Source organism: Girardinichthys multiradiatus, chromosome 21, assembly GCF_021462225.1.
Source record: "Girardinichthys multiradiatus isolate DD_20200921_A chromosome 21, DD_fGirMul_XY1, whole genome shotgun sequence".
Taxonomy (NCBI): Eukaryota; Metazoa; Chordata; class Actinopteri; order Cyprinodontiformes; family Goodeidae; genus Girardinichthys; species Girardinichthys multiradiatus.
Window position 1 is genome coordinate 37118358 of NC_061813.1, and position 19439 is coordinate 37137796.

Sequence of the window (19439 nt, forward strand, 5' to 3'; positions counted from 1 at the left end):
AGGAAATATCTTTTTTTGTTGTTTTCCCTCTCATTTCAACTTTAAATGTTGCATTCACTGTATATATATTTTATTGTCTTTTGGTATGTTGGACATTGTTACCAGTGCATATTTTATCATATTTTAATTAAATTGGTATTTAAATGTACTAATTATATACTAAGAGTAGTTAGCTTTTTAGTATCTTGACTAGAACAAAAATATACATGCACAGGCAATGTATGGTATGTAGCTGGAGTATAGAAATTCAGACCTTTTTTAATGACTTTCAACGCAACTTTAACGGAAGCCGATAAAAAGTAGACGACCGATTTATAATTAGCCGTAATTAACGAGAGTTCCTAATGTTAGCTTGCAAAACGTAACAGAAAACACCACGAGTTAGTCATGAAGTGAAGTCTAAGGTTTAAGGAGACAGTAAATAGCGAAGAAATGGTGAAATGCAACCGAAAATCGTGTTTGGCCCGCTAGCTCTTATGCTAATCATTTGAAGTGTGACGCAGTTTTTAAAGGACCTGGACCAATTCGGCTCCGTATGGTGCTTCAGGATGGATAATACCACCTTTCCATACAGAAAGGACAAAGCAAATGTGAGTAAGTAACTGCAGAATAAATTAAATCTCTGTAAAATATTAGAATACGGTTTATTTCTGTATCTTTGTGCATCTTATAAAACACACACCCGCGGAGAGGAGGGGAGGACCGCAGTCATGCCATAGATGGCTCTTTAACCAACAAAAAAAACTTAATAGCCCAGGCATAAGTGCTTTGGTGTGAACGCCTGTTTAAGTTAACATTTATTTGGTCCATAATTACATAATAAAAAGGCACAATATAAATTTTAAACTTGACTAGTTAGTAGCTATTGTTTCTGTTGGCCTACATTTCGTACATTAGGGCAACGCAAATATGCAGTGTTATTGTCTTTAACATCCCTGATACTGCCTTTTACTTAATGACCTTTCTTATGCTGGTTTGGTGCATTAAAGGTCCATCAAGTTGGCCAAATAGTACCGTTAGAGCTGTCATGCAAAGCATTGTTTTTAATGGCAGTTTTTGCAGCCATTTTTTATTTTCATAAAAAAACAGGCTGGACTGCGCTGACTCCACTGTATGAATCATTCAGATGGAAAAAATGAAAGGGAGATCTTTCTAGGAGACATTTAGGTCCTGTTTCTTTGTGCTGGGTTATGTTATAAAATGAGGGATCAGAATTGGGGAAATAGGGACACATAACTGGACACACCCCAACACATGTAGTTCAAAATAAATTCCGAGGACTTGTAGTCTTGAAAAGTCGGAAAAAGAGTGAAATTCCAGATTTTATGCATTTTATCTTTTTTAGAGCGATGCACAAGTATGAAATGTGTATTTGACCAGCTGTTACTGGTCAGAGTTTTAAGGTAAAGCATCACTGAAATGTGTCAGTGGCTCTCGGTCATGGCAGAAGTGGAGGTTTTGCTTAGAAGTATAAGAGAACCAATCTCAAATTAGCAATGTGTGGTTCAATCCCCCGCCGAGATTATGTTTATATTTAATGATTGGTTGGCATTGTTTCAGACAACTGGATGTGTTGGTAGGAACATTCAGCTCCGTCACTGTTCCAGTCTGATGGTGGCCTCCTAACATGGTGCAGGGGCCTGACTCTGTCAGAGAGATGTAGATCTGTATAACATCATTAAAGAGCAGGCTTTGATGTGGTTTCTTTTTTCTCACTCTAGTGTTGAATGCTGTGCGATAAGCAATGATTTTGTTGAAGAGCTGCGACTTATAGCTCAGCTGATGGAAACATCTGTAGACCATCATGCTTACATTCAATGCTTCAGCACCGAAGTCTACCACTGAACAGAAGTCTAACAGATTCATCATGATTTTGACGTGTTTTCTGACTGAAGAACATCAGTACTGTGCCTTCTCTTTGACCCGACAGAACATGGTGGCAGTCCTGCTAAGTGTGCTGTTTTGTCTGGATCTCAGTTGACCTTTAAACTCTCGAACAGGAAAAAACAGAGCCAAGTCGAAAGTTTTGCTGCAAACTGCTTATTAATCAGAAGGATGTTTCGCTTCTACAGTAAAGGGATCCAACATTCTGGACCAAAAACAGCACAGCTTGCATTTGGTGTCTTTTCTAGCATCTGAATCTGATGTTAAATCTGCATGGGTGGTTCATGCACAGATCTGCTGACTCCTCTGGAGTCCTCCTGCATTAAACTGTAGTGTAACGTGAAGTTGCTGCATCTGGAAATCACAGAACAAAGTATTGAAATATTTATCTGAGTACTGCGAATCAAGTAAATGCTCTTAGTTTGGCTCCACAGCTCCAGGTTCAATTAAGGTGATAATTCCTGCAACATACAGTAAAGTCGGTAGTTAATGTTCGCCCTGCGGTGATGGAAAAACTCTGGCAGTGCACTTTGGGCCTGGTATTAGAGGCTTTGGTACCTCGAAACGCATTTGTTCTCTTTAAGCATTTTGATATAAACCTAAATGTGTTTTATTAGGATTTTATGTTATGACGAAGCGGTGTGAAACTGAGCCATGCACCCCTTTTTGCTGGTCTATCACACAGAATCCCAGTAAAACACACTGAATCCTGTGGTAAACATAAATGGTTTATTTTTAACTAGTCAAACATTCTCCAGCTTAAAGGAAAAAATCGGACCTGCTCCATCCTTGATATGACTGATTGCTTATAGTGGCTCTAATAGTGTTTGAAAAAAACCCAAATCCTGAAGTGGCCCTTTCTGGGTTGTGATTTAGTTCTGAACAACACGTCCTGCAGAGCTGGGACATCGGGGACCTCTTGCTCTTATGTGGACAGTCAACAAGCTTGTTGTCCACAAGGGCCTGGAGAGAGGAGAGGTTTCTCAGTAAGTGGACGTCAACAAGCAGCTAAAACGCTGTTCTCTGCTTTCCTGAAGGGGTTAGTTTGTTGTATGACCTTTTTAATGATGGCAAAGTTGATAAAACTTTGAGATTTTTAAACAAACTTCAGTGTTAAATCCAACCTGTAAACAGCCAATAGAAATGAAAGTGGGGTTTTTGTTTGTGTTTCCAGTCTTGTCTTTAGACCTTGTGCTCAATAACTTCTGTAAATCTCTCTGGTATGCTAGACATCAACTTCTGGACCAAATTTTGATGGGGGCCTGTTGTTTCCTTCTTAGTGCTTGGGGCTGATAACAGTTTGTTTTGACCAAAGGTTCTGATTAAGTACGGCTACTGGTTATTAAAACCTTAAAGAAACAATTTAGCATTTAAAATCATTTGATCCTAGCATCCTGTTTGTTGCCACCTGGCTGTAATGTTGCTGCTACCACAGGGGGGCGGTCATAAGACCCATCCTCTGTTTTAGTGCGATAACTGCTGTAACATGGGCAGCTATGGCCTCTTGTGCCTGTTTCTTCATTAGTTTTAGTGATATTCGTCAATTGTTCTTTGAAAAGGAATATGGCTTCTGCAGAGAAACTGCCATGATGAGCTTCTCCTGTGAGTCTGCTGCAAAATGCTAAAATGGAATCATGAAGATGACCAGCAGCTGTACAGAAGGCGCTGAGGACGTTCTTGAGGGGAATGTCTTGGCTGAGGGAGCTTGAACACGAAGCTGAACTGTTTAACGTTTTCACTAATGTAGCATGGCGGACAGTCACACTGTCTTCAGTTTCTCAGTTGCACATCTTTTTCGTGTGAATTTCAGTTGCTCCTGAACCAGGCCCATTTGTGTGGTGGGAGCAGCTTCCCTAACCCGGGTTATTGTGCAGCTAAATCCCCCCTTTAGCTCAAGCCGATCATCTTCTGACTGTTGGGTACCGGTCTGAAATAGAACCTGAAAGCAAGCGCCCATATCCCCCATCCAGCAGACCTGTCTCTTCGCCCCCCCCAACCCTGCTTGTTGCACAGATGACGGCTTCAGATGGTCAGCTTGTGGCATATGGTTATCATTGATTATTGTCTGCTTATTTGTGCTGCTTATAGTTTGTAAGCGAAAATTGGAAATAGTCCCAGAACGTTTGTAAGATGATATGCTCGGGGTTGCTATCTTTCTTTACCAGGGAATGATTAGGATCACATAAGCATTTTTTAAAAATGAAGCAGTTTGCATGTCAGGTTTTAAGTTGTTGGGTGTAGAACAGGCGCTAAACGACGAGTAAGCAGTTTGTTTAATAGTATTTTTGCCAGAAATGCCCATCTGTAGTTCTCATTTGACATGTGGGGAGTTTACCAACCACAGGTTGTACTTTGTGACACAACGCTTGAATATACTAGAAAACTCACAGATCATCTCTAAACTGTTCCTGGACCGTTTGGAAGAAGTTGGTGTTGTGAGACATGTTTAACTTACTTTATATTCATGGTGGTGTTCTTGGACAGAATTATCATGGATCCCACTGGCCTGGATGGTAATCAGCCCCACACATGGATTGGATCAGGATGCATCACTTTTGGAAACCACACAGCACCATTTCTTCCCCAAGCGTTAGAACCACAAGGAAGATTTATCAGAGAAAATAACTTTGCTCCAGTGATCCAGTCTTCTGCAGTCCATTCTTTCATATTTGCAGAATTTCACTCAGTTTCCATGTTTTTTTTCAGACAAAGGTGCCTTCTTTGCTGCCCTTCATGTCTGAAGTTGTTTCGCATTCAGATGCTCTCACCCCCACTTGCTGCTAGTGTTGAGCAAGCTCTGCACTGGTGGCAACAGCATGCAGTAGATGATCAACTAAAGGGATGATGCGTCAGGTTGTCAGGTCCTTGCTGGATAAGAGTTTAGATACTCTTCATCTAAACTTTTCTCTAAAAATTCACTCATGGTCCAGTAGAAGTAGTGGAGTGAAAAAGCAGCTTAAGTACAAAGAGAAACTGTAAAGGACTATCAGAAAGTCTATAGAGCAGGATGAAGACATCATTAAAATATTACAAGAACGTTTGGCTGCAAGGAAGCAGATATGACCTAAAACGTACTGTGTGAGAACAAGTTCCTTCACGTCAGACAAGAACAGTACGGACCACGTTTAGGAATACCAAACTAGCTACTAGGGTCTTTCAAATCCCTGCTGGTATGTTCTGAAATATTTGAATCATCAGTGGATATTACTTCATCTTCAACAACAAATTCAGCATCATAATAAATCCTCTAGGGCAGGGGTTCCCAACGTGGGGGGTCGGGACCCCCCGGGGGGTCGTGAGATGATTCTGAGAATCTTTGTGATGTGACCGCTGTGGTGCATGGAGGAACAAATTAAATAAATTAATTTATCATGAAATAAAGAAAAGTATCTTATAATGTCCCAATAAATAATATAATAAATAAAATAATCAAATGTCATTTGTAAATAATAAATTCATGTAAAAATGCATATAATTATATGTATTTTTGGGGTGTTGCCAGTCTTTAGCACCGTTATTTTATGGGTCACAGGCTGAAAGGTTTAGGAACCCCTGTTCTAGAGTTCAGAAGCTGTGAACAGATGATTTTGTTTTGGCTAAGGAGCTGAATGTGTTTGTGTTGCAGCACAGGAAAAAGCCAGCTCTGTTTAAATGAATAAAAACCAAGAAGTCAGAAATTATATATGTGAATGGTTCCCTCGTGATGCCCTGTGGGGGGTGATCCAGGAGTATGGAATCGGGGGCCCTTTATTAGGGGCCATCCGGTCCCTGTACGAGCGGAGCAGGAGTTTGGTCCGCATTGCCGGCACTAAGTCGGACCTGTTCCCGCTGCATGTTGGACTCCAGCAGGGCTGCCCTTTGTCACCGGTCCTGTTCATAACTTTTATGGACAGGATTTCTAGACACAGCCAAGGGCCGGAGGGGGTCTGGTTTGGGGACCAGTGGATTTCGTCTCTTCTTTTTGCAGATGACGTGGTCCTGCTGGCCCCCTCTAGCCAAGACCTACAGCATGCGCTGTGGCGGTTCGCAGCCGAGTGTGAAGCAGCTGGGATGAAGATCAGCTCCTCCAAGTCCGAGGCCATGGTTCTCGACCGGAAAAGGGTGGCTTGTCCTCTTCAGGTTGGAGGGGAGTTCCTGCCTCAAGTGGAGGAGTTTAAGTATCTCGGGGTCTTGTTCACGAGTGAGGGAAGAATGGAGCGGGAGATCGACAGACGGATCGGTGCGGCTGCCGCAGTAATGGGGGCGCTGTGCCGGTCCGTTGTGGTGAAGAGAGAGCTGAGCTGAAAAGCAAAGCTCTCAATTTACTGGTCGGTCTAAGTTCCTACCCTCACCTATTGCCATGAACTTTGTGTCATGACCGAAAGAACGAGATCCCGGATACAAGCGGCTGAAATGAGCTTCCTCCGTAGGGTGGCCGGGCACTCCCTTAGAGATAGGGTGAGGAGCTCGGCCATCCGGGAGGGGCTCGGAGTAGAGCCGCTGCTCCTCCACATCGAGAGGAGCCAGTTGAGGTGGCTCGGGCATCTATACCGGATGCCTCCTGGACGCCTTCCTCGGGAGGTGTTCCAGGCACGTCCCACCGGGAGGAGGCCCAGGGGACGGCCCAGGACACGCTGGAGGGACTATGTCTCTCGGCTGGCCTGGGAACACCTTGGGGTCCCCCTGGAGGAGCTGGAGGAGGTGTCTGTAGAGAGGGACGTCTGGGTGTCTCTGCTGAGTCTGCTGCCCCCGCGACCCGGTCCCGGATAAGCGGAAGACGACGAGTACGAGTGTTCCTAAAAAAAAATAAAAATGATCCTAAATGCTGCTGAAGGTTGTTGCCACAGCTACCAGGGTTCCTCAACCCCAAACTAATCTTAAACGTATGGAAAGATTTCAAAAGATCATTTTATGCGAGGAAGCTAGAACTGAATTTCAGATTTTTTCAGCTGAACCTTAAAAATCTCTGAGTTTGGGTGAGCTGCTCTTAGACATTGTGAAATAGTTGTTGGAGTTTATTTTTTTACAATCAAGTTAATTTATTTCCCCCTTTAGGTGAAAATCATCTGGCCGCTAAATGAACCCCACAGGATACAGCAGTAAATGATATATTTTTAATAGTGGTTCTCAGCAATCGCTTCAGATACCCAGGCCTCCATCCTCAGACACCACCCCGCTGATACTGTGCTACAGCTTCTGTCCCCACCTCTGGTGGACCCATGTGGTGGTGGCTTGGGAGAGTCCCAGGAGCCAGGACCTGGCCAGCTGGTGCTTCTCCCCAGGCTTGGCTGCAGGGAGATGCCCTAGTTTCTATGTTCTTGGTGAGGACATCAGTTTTCTCAACTCCTCTCAGTTAAGATCTTATGTCTTATCTCCATATGTCCAATCGTCCGTCTGTCCATCCGTACCTATGACTGTGTTCTCTGCCTAGTATGGACCTTGGACGTGTTAAAAGTGTAGGATCTTCGTCTTCACCATCAGTTTGACAGCAACAGGACTGCAAGGAAAATGGAGAGTTACGTTCAAAGAACTTGAGCAAACGGTCACCTTATGGTTTTATCACAAAAGTAAAACAAAGCTATTCAAAATGTATCAGATGCACTAAAATCCATCAGAAACCTTTTAACCAATAAAGTCGAGCAATCCCCCCACAGAAAACGGCTTAGTCACATAATCTTATACATTACATAAGTCACAGAGGTTTAAACCCTGTTCAGACTGATATACAGACACATCTCAGTGTTTCCCGCTGCGATGGATGACAACTCGCTTTGTTTTACCTTCACTTTGTCATTTATGATTCGGTGGCAATAGTAATATCACTAAGTGTTGTTGTTCAGGAGGTTTAATTTGAGAATGAAAACAAAATCGGCCTGTCTGTGACTTCTGCTGCTAGGCGTGTCCAGAATCCCTGCAGATTTCTGTTTATGGGTGTAGTTTTTTTGTTTTTGGGTCGGACATTAAAGCAGACAAAGACAAAGCAGTGAGACAGAAAGACGGACAAAGAGCAACACAGGAGGGCCGTTACCTCTGAGGCAGCGTGCCCACAACTCATTAGTGCCTGCTTTTAGCCCAGCTGATGTTCACCACCTACTGAATTATACATCCGCCTCTAATTTGGGGAAGGATTTTAATACTGTGTGCTTTATCTCGATGAAAAACCTGCAGGCAGATCATGTTTCCTCCTGTTCAAAGCAGAGGAACAACTCCTAAATTAGGTGGATTTTAGGAGTTCTGGCCCACGTGTTTTCGCTCACATCTTAAGCAGCGTCTCATAAAAATTAAAGCTTTAAAAACAACAATGAAATCAAGATTTAAAAGAAACAGTTTGATTCATCCACTCATCCTGGTAATGAGATGTGTGACGTCAGGATAAACTGAGGTGAGGCAACAAACCGACATGCTGCAGAAACCCACTGATGTCCAAGTGTAGACCCCTAATAAGTCATGCATATTTAATACAGTAAACCATCTTTCACCTTCAATTTCTCATGTAGCGTCTGAAATATTACACAGCCGTTTGTTTAGTTGACAGAGCAAGCAGAGGCCATGCAGGCTGATCATGTTACAGTGATAAAAATAATGCCAGCCATCCATCAGGGACCCTGAGGAGCTGCTTCAAAGCTGCAGGGAACTGTTGGGAATGGGGTGGATTTTATCTTTAGGAACTGAAATGCACTACAGCGATCCCACGATACAAACCCCAGTGAGTTTCCTCTCGGATATTACAGTAGTTCTATCGGATCTGTTCCAGTCAGCACCTGGCAGGGAGACAAGCGGCCAAAATGCTGGCCAGCTAACAAGCTGTTTGTGTTTGGAAGCCGTGTTTGCCAGTAGCTGGGAAGCACAGGATAAACTAAAACGGGCCAAATCTGAGGAAAAAAGAAAACAAGCGTGTGTCATATACTCATGTTATTCAGCCACCAGGTCTTTGAGAATTAAATATGACCAAACTGGAGGTTAATTATCTTTCTGCTTATGCACTGTGTCACCTTCCTCAGTTTTCTCATGACTCAGCTTGTGTTGCTGCAAAGGTGAACTTTCAATCAGTTTCTTCATTTTCCCTGACAGGACGTTCTCGCGTGGTACCCACAGATATCCTGGTCCTTCATTCAAAGTCATGTGGGTTAGTGGGTAAAATATCCCTCAGCCAAATGGGGCTGCTATCTTAAATTCAATTCAATTCCAAACTATTATATAAATCCCAAAGGAAAGTAAACTGCTGTGTAGCTCATATTATACAGGTTTCTTCAGAGAGCTGTTTGTTTTTATTTGGATCCCATTAGCTGCAGTTACCTGTAGCTAGTCTTTCTGGCGTCCTCTCACACAGACTACTTACATACACATAAAACACATAATAGATAACAAAATAAACAAATAAAATGTCATAGGTCAAAATCAAATCCAAGAACATAAACATATGCTGTGGTTGGTCATACCTACATACAGATCAAAAACATGTATACACATAGCACATGTTCATATATAATAAATTAATATTCAATATGACACATTATAGAATAGGGATAACAAATTAAGAATGGTTGCTTTTATTGTAAATACCTTTTTTAATATGAATTTTAATTGATCATTTTCATTCTGCTCAATAATATTTAATGGTGAAGTGTTCCATGTAGCCGTTGCTGTATATATTTTTAAAAGAATCTGTTTTTTAAATTGTAGAAATATGAATCTACCATCAATTTAAATGTTTTGTAGGATAACGGTGTACATTTATGTTCAAAATAACATGTTGTATTTTGTCTTTGGCTGTTCAGATATTATAACCTTTCTCATGATTAAGACCAGTTTAAAGATAAACTGGAAATCACCCTTCAGCCATATTAACATTTGTTTGAAAACACATTTGATTACAAACTGAAACTACCATATTTTGAACAATTTGTAAGTTGTTATTATCTAAATGAGATAAGACGAGTTGTTGATCGATTGCCTGATATTATTTGTCAGAAGTGACGAGCAACCGTTGTAGATGCTGATGATCTGTGGGCAGGAAGGATCTCCTGTAGCGTCTGTCTTACAGCAGATCTGAAGAAGCCTCTGACTGAAGACACTCTGTTGTTGTAGAACAGTCTGATGAAGAGGATGCTCAGGGTTCTCCATAATGTTCTTCATTTTATGAAGAATCCGTCTTTCCACAATGATCTCCAGAGGTTCCAGAGGAGTCTCCAGAACAGAACCAGCCTTCTTTATCAGCTTGTTGAGCTTTTTTAAGTCCCTGGTTCTGATCCACAACAGACTTATAGAAGATCTGCAGCATCTTGCTGCAAACACCAAAGGACCTAAGTTTCCTCAAGAAGTACAGTCTGCTCTGTCCCTTCTTGTAGATGGCTTCACAATTGCATCTCCACTCTAGTCTGTTGTCCAGGTGAACACTGAGGTATTTATACTCCTCCACCACCTCCACCTCTTCTCCCATGATGGAAATAGTGTCTGAGCTATTCCTGTTTCTCTTACAATCTACAATAATCTCCATCGTCGGTTGTTTTGTGGTCCTAAACCGATGTGGGTTGTTTTTGCCGGAGTCGCAATAATCTGTGCAACATCAGATGAATCCTGTTGCATCCTTCCCACTCACGCCTGGCCCAGAAAATACGTTTTTTGAGCTTTTATGTGGGTCGAGGGACATCCCAGTGATTACTGTAACAACAGAGGAAAGAGACGTCCATCCATACATTTGTCTGTCTATCTCCGTCTGTCCGTCTAGGTGTCCATTTGATCCTGTCTGTTCCTCCCTGCATCCATCCATGTGTGTTTCATACCGTTGACCCATCCATCTGCTTGCCCATTTGTCCTTCCGGCCGTCCTTCTGTCCATGCGTCTGTCCATCACTCCATCCATTTATTTCTCCATCTGAGGGTTCATGTATCTGCAGGTACATCTAAAAAAATTGTAAAAAAACAATTTTGTCACAGATTTCAGAAAGTGAAACTCATTATATAGATTCATCTAATCCGGCTTAATCTGCTTAATAAGATAATTTGTGAATGAAGTGTTTTCCTGAGATTAACAGGACATCATTATCTGCTGGACACTGTGAATAGACTGCATGTCCCAGTCAAAATTCTTCTCAATATCCGGATGAAAGAAAGATTATACATTTGCACTTTCTTCTTTTAAACTAAAAATCTTCAAAGCCTTGAAATTATACTCAAGATTCTTCATTTCGACATTGAGAAAAAAATGTTCTCAACATTAATAAATGCTCAGAATGTCTTTTAACTGTCAATTCTTTTAGCAAATTACAGGGAAAAATAAAAAGGCAAAGATTAGTGGATGAATTTCAACAGCCTTTTTATTCTTCACCTGTCTAGCGCCGTTCAACTTTCTGCCTACAAAGAGTTTCTATAACTGCTGTGTTCGCAGGCATCCTTGCACGCAAGCCTCAATGCCAGCGCCACTCAGCAGATAATTGAGGGGAGAGATTCGAGGCAGAATTTCAATCTCTGTTCATCTGATAGTTTGATATTGTTGCATCCTTGTTTCAGCACAACTGCCAATGAAACCTCTTATCTGCTGGGCCAATAAAATATAAAAAGCCGAAGTCTAAAGGTTGCATCGGGACTGGAAAATAATGTACATGCTGTTTTTTGTCTTTAGGAATCCAGCAGCACACAGGAACAAGATCTGCAACAACAACCGAAAAACCCACCAATTCCTGTGTGCGATTAGCAGGTTTGCTCCCACACACCCACACAGGAACGCCGAGAAATGACACACACAATCAGCACAGTTAATCTCAGCCAGAATCAGCAGGGGAATAACGGTCCCTCAGCTCATCAGAGTCCGAGGGAAAGTTGAGGAAGACACCTCTAGCAATCCCCACCATAACATACCCAATATCCCTGACATGTTGTGCTCTCTGCCCGTGTGTCCTCTGCCAGGAGAGGGGGGGAAAACAGGAGATTAGATCATATTAGATAACGGGTCGGATGACCCGCTAGCTGGGATTTGGTGGCGTGTTTTAAACCTTTTCCCATCACGGACGGCATTCGGCAATGCTTCTCCGAGGCTGCTTATATCTTGTCAGAGCTTCTACCGAAAACAGATGGATCAAAGGGTGTTTTCCAACTCGTCGCTACAGATTTTGTGCATTTGCTGACAGTGGATTCCCAGGCCACACTGCTGGTTAATTATCTTCCTTTTTATAGGTTTGAGAAAACAGCCGAGCCCTGTCCTTTTTTTCTTTTTTTAATCCACAGACAATATTCTCAATGACTGTATGCATAAGCAAAATACAACAAAAAGGAAATGCAGGAAGCCAGCCAGCAGCAGATTCAGGACCCGCTTCTATCTTTAAAACAATGACTGTTTAACCTCTGAGGAGAATTCAGTAAGCGGCAGCATTTAATTAATTTAAAGAATCTAAATCAGACGCATGTTTGCTTTAAGGACTCAAATGTATGACTGGATATTTTTTTTATTAAATGAGTAAAGAACACTAATTTAGTCACTGTGAGCTTACATAAAACAAGCCAAGTCACTCTGAGATTTACAAAAAACATCTGATATTACAGTGCCTTGCAAAAGTATTCACCCCCTTGGCTTTTTGTCTATTTTGTTACCAGTCTATTTGTTTTGTCCAACTGGTAATTAATTTTTTTTTGTCTTATTTGATGGATCTGTACAAATTAGTCTAAGTTGATGACGTGAAATAAGGAAAAAAAAAAAATAATAAAATATATATATATATATATATATATATAAAATAAAGATTAAGAAAAAAGAAAAAAACTGGAAGACTGCATGTGCATACCCTCTTTGCAATGAAGCCCCTAAAAAGCTCTGGTGCATCCAGTTATCCTCAAAAGTGACATAATTAGTGAAATGAAGTTCACCTGAGTGCATTCTACGTGTCATACCATCTGTCAGTATAAAGCCACTATGCAGGAGGCGCATCACACCATGAGGACCAAGGAGCTCTCCAAACAAGTCAGGGTGTGGTTATAAAACAAAACATCCAAAATCTTTGATGTCACCCTGGAGCACCATCAAATCCGTCATCTTCAAATGGAAAGCATGTGGTACCACAACAAGCCTGCCAAGAGAGGGCCGACCACGGGAACTCACAGACCAGCCAAGGAGGGCATTAATCATAGCGGCAGCACAGAGACCAAAGGTCTCTCTGAAGGAGTTGTTCAAGGGGAAACATTTCAGTGTGTTAGAATGGCCTAGTCAAAGTCCAGACCTCAATCCAGTTGAGAATCTGTGGTTAGGCTTGAAGATCGCTGTTCATAAGTGAAAACCATCCCACATGATTGAGCTGGAGCAGTTTGGCCTTGAGGAATGGGCAAAAATCCCAGTGGCAAGATGTGACATGCTCATATCCAAAGACCAATGCATATAGCTGTAGTTGCTGCAAAAGCTGGCTCTACAAAGTACTGAATTTAGGGGTGAATAGTTATGCACCCTGAAGATTTCTGTTATTTTGTCCTTGTTGTTTTTTGCTTCACAATTAAAATAATGGATCTTCATAGCTGTAGGAATGTTCTGTAAATGAAATGGTGCAAACTCTCAAACAATCCATTTTAATTCCAGGTTGTGAGGCAACAAAATATTATTACCCAAGGGGGTGCATACTTTTAGCAAGACACTCTAGTCCTTTCGTTATGAAATGATTGGTGGATTTCAGAACAGCCCTGCAGAGACAGATTGAGAAATATTATGAGAAATTTTACTGAAAACAAAAGAATCTGCAATGTTTCGGTGACCATCATTCAGAAAATGGATAGCAGGTTAACCTGTATTTCCTGAATTAAACTTCATTTTGTGTCGTGGCGTGAGTCTAATGGAGTGTTATCTGACTGGGAGGCTAACCTGCTCCTCTAACATTGTTCCACTATTACACTCTTAACAAGTGTGATTTCACCAGACTCCTCTGAGACCTGGTGGCTGCATGAAAAAAAGACTTGGATTGCCTTCTATTTTTGGAGCTCTCCAAAATGACCTCTAATTTCTCCGTTTTATCAAAGCACCAGAACATACTGTAGACCTGAGTTTGAGACAAAAAGAAATGGAAAACAAGAGGAAGCTGAGCAACGTTATATGAGTTGTTTCCAGATCTGATGTCAACCAGTGTTCCTGTGGTTGTGACTGGACTAAAACAAGTTTGCTGCCTCTAACTGGGCTGATGAAAGTCGTTCTGCAGTGAGGCGTCGGTGGCGCTCTCCATCTGGAGGCCATTGCGCATGTGGGTTAGTCCACCAAACCGCCGTAAACAGTTTTATTAAAAATAATCATTGTTGGAAACTTGAGCAACGTGTGCACAGCTTGAACGCAGTGCCAGCCAGAACACACAAGGAGGATGGATTTTTTTTCAATAAACAATAGTTTATGGGAGAAGAAAAGTGGAGATAATGCGGTGCAGCTGAGGTGGTATTATTCGATATGGAAACAGCTGCAGCAGTCAGTAACAAGGCCCTCATTGTTGTCCAAGGAGTCAGGTGCAAGGAGAAGAAAAATAGGGAAATTAAAGGCAAATCAAATTCCCTTCACTGGGCTCAGAGAGCTCAGCTGCTGTGCAGGAAGTTTCAGAAATCTTTCCTTTCTTCTGCTCTGGTGTGCCCATAATTCAGTGGTCCTCCTTGAATCTCACTGTGGTAGGAATTCACAAACACATTCAGCTCCTTTTATTATTTCTGAAGAGGAGTTTCAAGGCAGGGCAGCCACACAGAGAGGAAGGAGAGAGAATACCAAAGACAACAGCTCAATTTCTTTTCTCCACCATTCAGAATATTCAAGAACTCCACCGGCTCCACGTCCATCTGCAGAATCTTTTGATTTTTACACATTTTCAGGTCCAAACTCCAGATTTTTGTGGTTGTCCTTTTTTCAGGGCAATTACTAAATTAGATATGAAAGTTTAAAATGAATTAATGTTTCCCACACATTCTGGAACAGTTCGGAATTTGATCTGAAATCTTTTTTTTGTTGGTCTGGATACTTGAGAAAATAAACAGTATGAAAAAATATTAGTATTTCCAGACATTTCCCTGTTCCAGTGTTTTAAACTTCATCCATCCATCCATCCATCCATCCATCCATCCATCCATCCATCCATCCATCCATCCATCCATCCATCCATCCATCCATCCATCCATCCATCCATCCATCCATCCATCCATCCATCCATCCATCCATCCATCCATCCATCCATCCATCCATCCATCCATCCATCCATCCATCCATCCATCCATCCATCCATCCATCCATCCATCCATCCATCCATCCATCCATCCATCCATCCATCCATCCATCCATCCATCCATCCATCCATCCATCCATCCATCCATCCATCCATCCATCCATCCATCCATCCATCCATCCATCCATCCATCCATCCATCCATCCATCCATCCATCCATCCATCCATCCATCCATCCATCCATCCATCCATCCATCCATCCATCCATCCATCCATCCATCCATCCATCCATCCATCCATCCATCCATCCATCCATCCATCCATCCATCCATCCATCCATCCATCCATCCATCCATCCATCCATCCATCCATCCATCCATCCATCCATCCATCCATCCATCCATCCATCCATCCATCCATCCATCCATCCATCCATCCATCCATCCATCCATCCATCCATCCATCCATCCATCCATCCATCCATCCATCCATCCATCCATCCATCCATCCATCCATCCATCCATCCATCCATCCATCCATCCATCCATCCATCCATCCATCCATCCATCCATCCATCCCATCCCATCCCATCCCATCCAGTCTTACTGATGGATGGCAAACATCAGGGGTGACGAGGTCAGCAGTTATTTCCTCCTCCGTGTCACACTTGGCAGAAGCTCTGATGTTGCTTTAATGGAAGCCAAGTGTCATGACAACATTGGCAGGATGAGAGTTCACACAGAGCGGTGGAGAAGGAAGAGGAGGCCTGAGCTGTGAGGACGAGTCTTCAGGCGTCAGTCTGGAGGAAAGCTGACATTTTTCCACTCAACTTGTCTTTGTGATCGTGTTGCTTTGCTGAGCAGAACAAACAGGAAGTTGCTGCTTATTTGTCATTCTGCAGATTAGTTACGAACGCTCAACAAGAGGCAGATTAAATGGGGATTAAAATAGTTAAATATAGTATGTCAGGGATTAATTTAACTGCTAAAAGGGTTTTCTGATCATCTTTCAGGGAAAGCAGTTGTAGTCTGCGAGCTTCTGTTATTTTTCTCTGAGGTGCTGAGTATTTGCGTATTTGACGGTTCTGCATCTGTCAGTCATACTGAGATACGTTATCTGATTTTAACAGCCCTCAGATCCAATTTTTTGTTAGAGGCACTCTTGCCTTTGTTAGTTTTCAACATCCATCCAGATTTGATCCATTTCAATAGATCTCCTGCTTTGCTTGACAAAAGCAACACCACAAACCTCCAGTGAACTGCTGGGTTTTTTTCCTGGTACTGCTGAAAATGGTTATCTCCTGCTTAATCATAAAGTAATAAAATATAACACTGCAGGATCCCAAATAATGTCCACTGTACCACTTCAAATATCAACCTCTCTGATTTTATTTTTATAACCTGATAAGAACAGTCTGCAGAACAGGTGTCTGAGTTTTGAAGGGAAAAGCTTGACAGATTCCAGTCATTTGTTGTAAAATCAACTAGTAGAACAAAGGTTTCTTTATATAAATATGGAATAAAATGGAATTATTGCCAACACAAACATGGTTTGATAAAAAACATTTGGATGGTGATGAGATGCATTCAGTTTTCTTCTGTCTTCAGACTTTTCACCCAAATAATTAAACAAAACAACCTCCCTTATGTTACACATAGACAAGTTCAATGATCGTCGTGATTGGCAGAGCACATTAATAGAGAGACTGGAGCACCCTTCTGGAGCCAAGCCTGGGGGGGATAGCTTGCCAGTGAGCACCTGGTGGTTGAGCCAGGCACAGCCCGAAATAGTATAAGGAATCCTCCTACATGTTGCTCCACCACCTGCCAGGGGTGGAGATTACTGAGGTAGGGTGCAATACCAGCCAGGTGGCAGAGAAAGGCAGGGCCATAGGCATACTAATTACTGACTTTTGAGACATGGAATATGACCTCGCTGGTGGAAAAGTAGCCCAAGGTGGTGTGTGAGATTAAACGTTAGCAACTAGATGTAGTTGGACTAAACTCGACACACAGGTTGGTCTCTGGAACACAAATCCTGGAGAGGGGCTGGAGTTTGTTCTACTGTGGAGTTACCGGCAGGGGCATGAACCTGACCTTGGAGCGAGTAGTACATAAATCAGAGATACCGACTCGTGTTGGAGTCTCTTAAGAGACACTTAAGTTGCAAAAATTATACATTTCAGTCTCAAGTCCTAAGGACCTGAGACTTGACTTGGACTCCTGGTCTGAGACTCGAGTCTTGGTCTGAACAGTTTTTATTTGAGGTAATGAAGAGTGAAAGGAAGCCAGTATGTGAGCTCCAGACTGTAGCTGCTGCACATGTTTTACTGTGAAATTATGTGCTGGTTATTCGCCAGTGACGGTGGGGGATTATTATGGGATGTTAATGGCTCATAACAATCTGTTCATGTCAGCTTTGGCTTCATATTAATGACCCCATGTACACTATATTTAATGTTGGATAATTTAGGAAACAAAATAAGTATAACTTAAATGTGGATTTAATAAATTGAAAGATAATTATTAAATGTTCATGTGATAATTTTTCGCTTAAAGACGAACAGTACAGGTTTGGGTTTCTCACCTACAGCGATACAGAGTTTAAAGGTGGACCTAAATGTTGTGGATTTGGTGAGAAAACGTTTATTTCAGTCATTAGACTTCTCTGATATCTATTTCTATGACGATTGATGGCTGTCAATTATGGAAAAAGCTTTCTTACTATAGAATGAAGGAATTCAAATAGTTTACAACTGTTGGCATTATACCCCTTCCCAGACAAATGAGCCGCAACAGTTGCTTCTCTAAAGTCCTTGCTGATGTCTTTCTGCCTTGGCATTGAGTTAACACACACCTGTTTACTCCAGAGCAGTAAATCTCTGTTATAGAGCTGCTCATGTTGAAGAGTTCAATCAGTAAAATCAGTTTAATAAGTGCATTGGCATCAGAACATGGCTGTAGATTTCCATCCTATGAAATAACGACACCGAGCTGTTTTATTTTTGGCTTGGTTTTTGTTTATGAAATTATGCCTTCGTGTCGAATCTGGTGGGTTTTTTTTTTTTTTTTTTTTTACACATAAGGTTAGATTTAACTACGTCTAGAGCCTTCTTGAAGGTCTAACTGCTCAAACAAGAAAAACAAAGGAAAAAAACAATGCTATCTGGTTGGATGATTAAAGCAGAATATTAAATGCCACAATTTACATTATGGCATTAGTTGCAGTCAAACAGAGCTGTATCACAGTAGGGCTGCACTCGTCATTTTGAAATATATTTGCTTAAAATGAGGACAGAATCTGTCATTTTCAGGTAGAGGTGTCGAGGCAGAACCTATTCACTCTGACCTACATAGGATGGGTTGTCTGAAGCGAGGTTAACGCTCCAGCACCCCCTTTTCCCAGCATTGTGGGATCATTAGTATCCTTTGCTGTTGAAGCGAAGAGCTCTTTTGATGCCCCCGTTCCCGGTGAAACCACACCAGGGGCCGGCCCATTTTCCAGGTTCCTCTTTGAAAGTGGCCCTTTCCATTCGCAGAACGCCTTTGCTGTTGTTATTCCCTCTCTCCCGTCTCTTTGTGGCTGAGTGCAGCCGTGTAGAAATTAGATCAGGAGGAAATTGGAGCGGGGTCAGCGCTCCTGCATTGACAGCGTCGCTGTCATCCTCGCTTGGGAATCTTCACCTAGACAATAAGTGAGGCACACTGCAGGAAGATTAGAATATATTTGAACAAAGCTGGGAGTACGCTGGCAGACAATCTAATTGAGGAGATGACAGGAAACCACTGGTTTGGTTTGGGCAATAAATTGCTGACAGGTGGCGTGAAAAACAGGCGGCACGTTGCTTGATTCATTACAGAGCCTAAAACACAGCATTAAAATGAATACATCCAGCCTGTAAACATTGAATTTATTTGGCGCCATTCCCATAGAATGTGTAATTTCTATGCAATGAAAATATGCCTGTTTTGCTCTTGGCGACAGCAAATATTGATTTATAGATGCTGATGAAGCCACAGCAGTGTCTGCTTACCCTCACAGTGTTTACAACAGGGTCCTGTGGTCCATATTTCACCAGAAAGAAGCCAAGAGTTCGACTTGTCCCTGATCCCACTCTGAAGTTTCTCTCAGGCTTCAGATTGACTGTGACATTCGAGAGCGTATGACATGGCGAGGCCTTGAAATTTAAAAGGCTGCAGCAGCTTTTTATTTGCATGAATGCAACTGGAACTGACTGAATCGGCCTGTCCTCACAGCATTGTAAAGGTTTTATTAAAAACACACACATGCCTCACTGTCTATTACTACAGCCATTATGTGCTTTTCATTTTTCCTGACACCAAATATTAAATGAACGTAAACTTCTGCTGTCTTTGCCATTATATTTTATATTTCTCTGGCTCTGCCTTGC

General features: G+C 42.0%; 1 protein-coding gene across 4 annotated transcripts in view; it reads left to right on the forward strand.

The window, feature by feature from the left end:
- Positions 1 to 266: 266 nt before the first annotated feature.
- Positions 267 to 19439, forward strand: part of LOC124857758 (cadherin-6-like) — a 172093-nt gene continuing 152920 nt past the window's right edge. The window contains exons 1-3 of one of the 4 annotated variants that reach the window (XM_047349180.1): positions 267 to 594; positions 10592 to 10759; positions 11485 to 11559. The gene's annotated coding sequence lies outside the window, so the exon portion shown is untranslated. The remainder of the gene's footprint in view (positions 595 to 10591; positions 10760 to 11484; positions 11560 to 19439) is intronic. The other 3 variants (XM_047349181.1, XM_047349177.1, XM_047349176.1) reach the window with 3 other exon arrangements.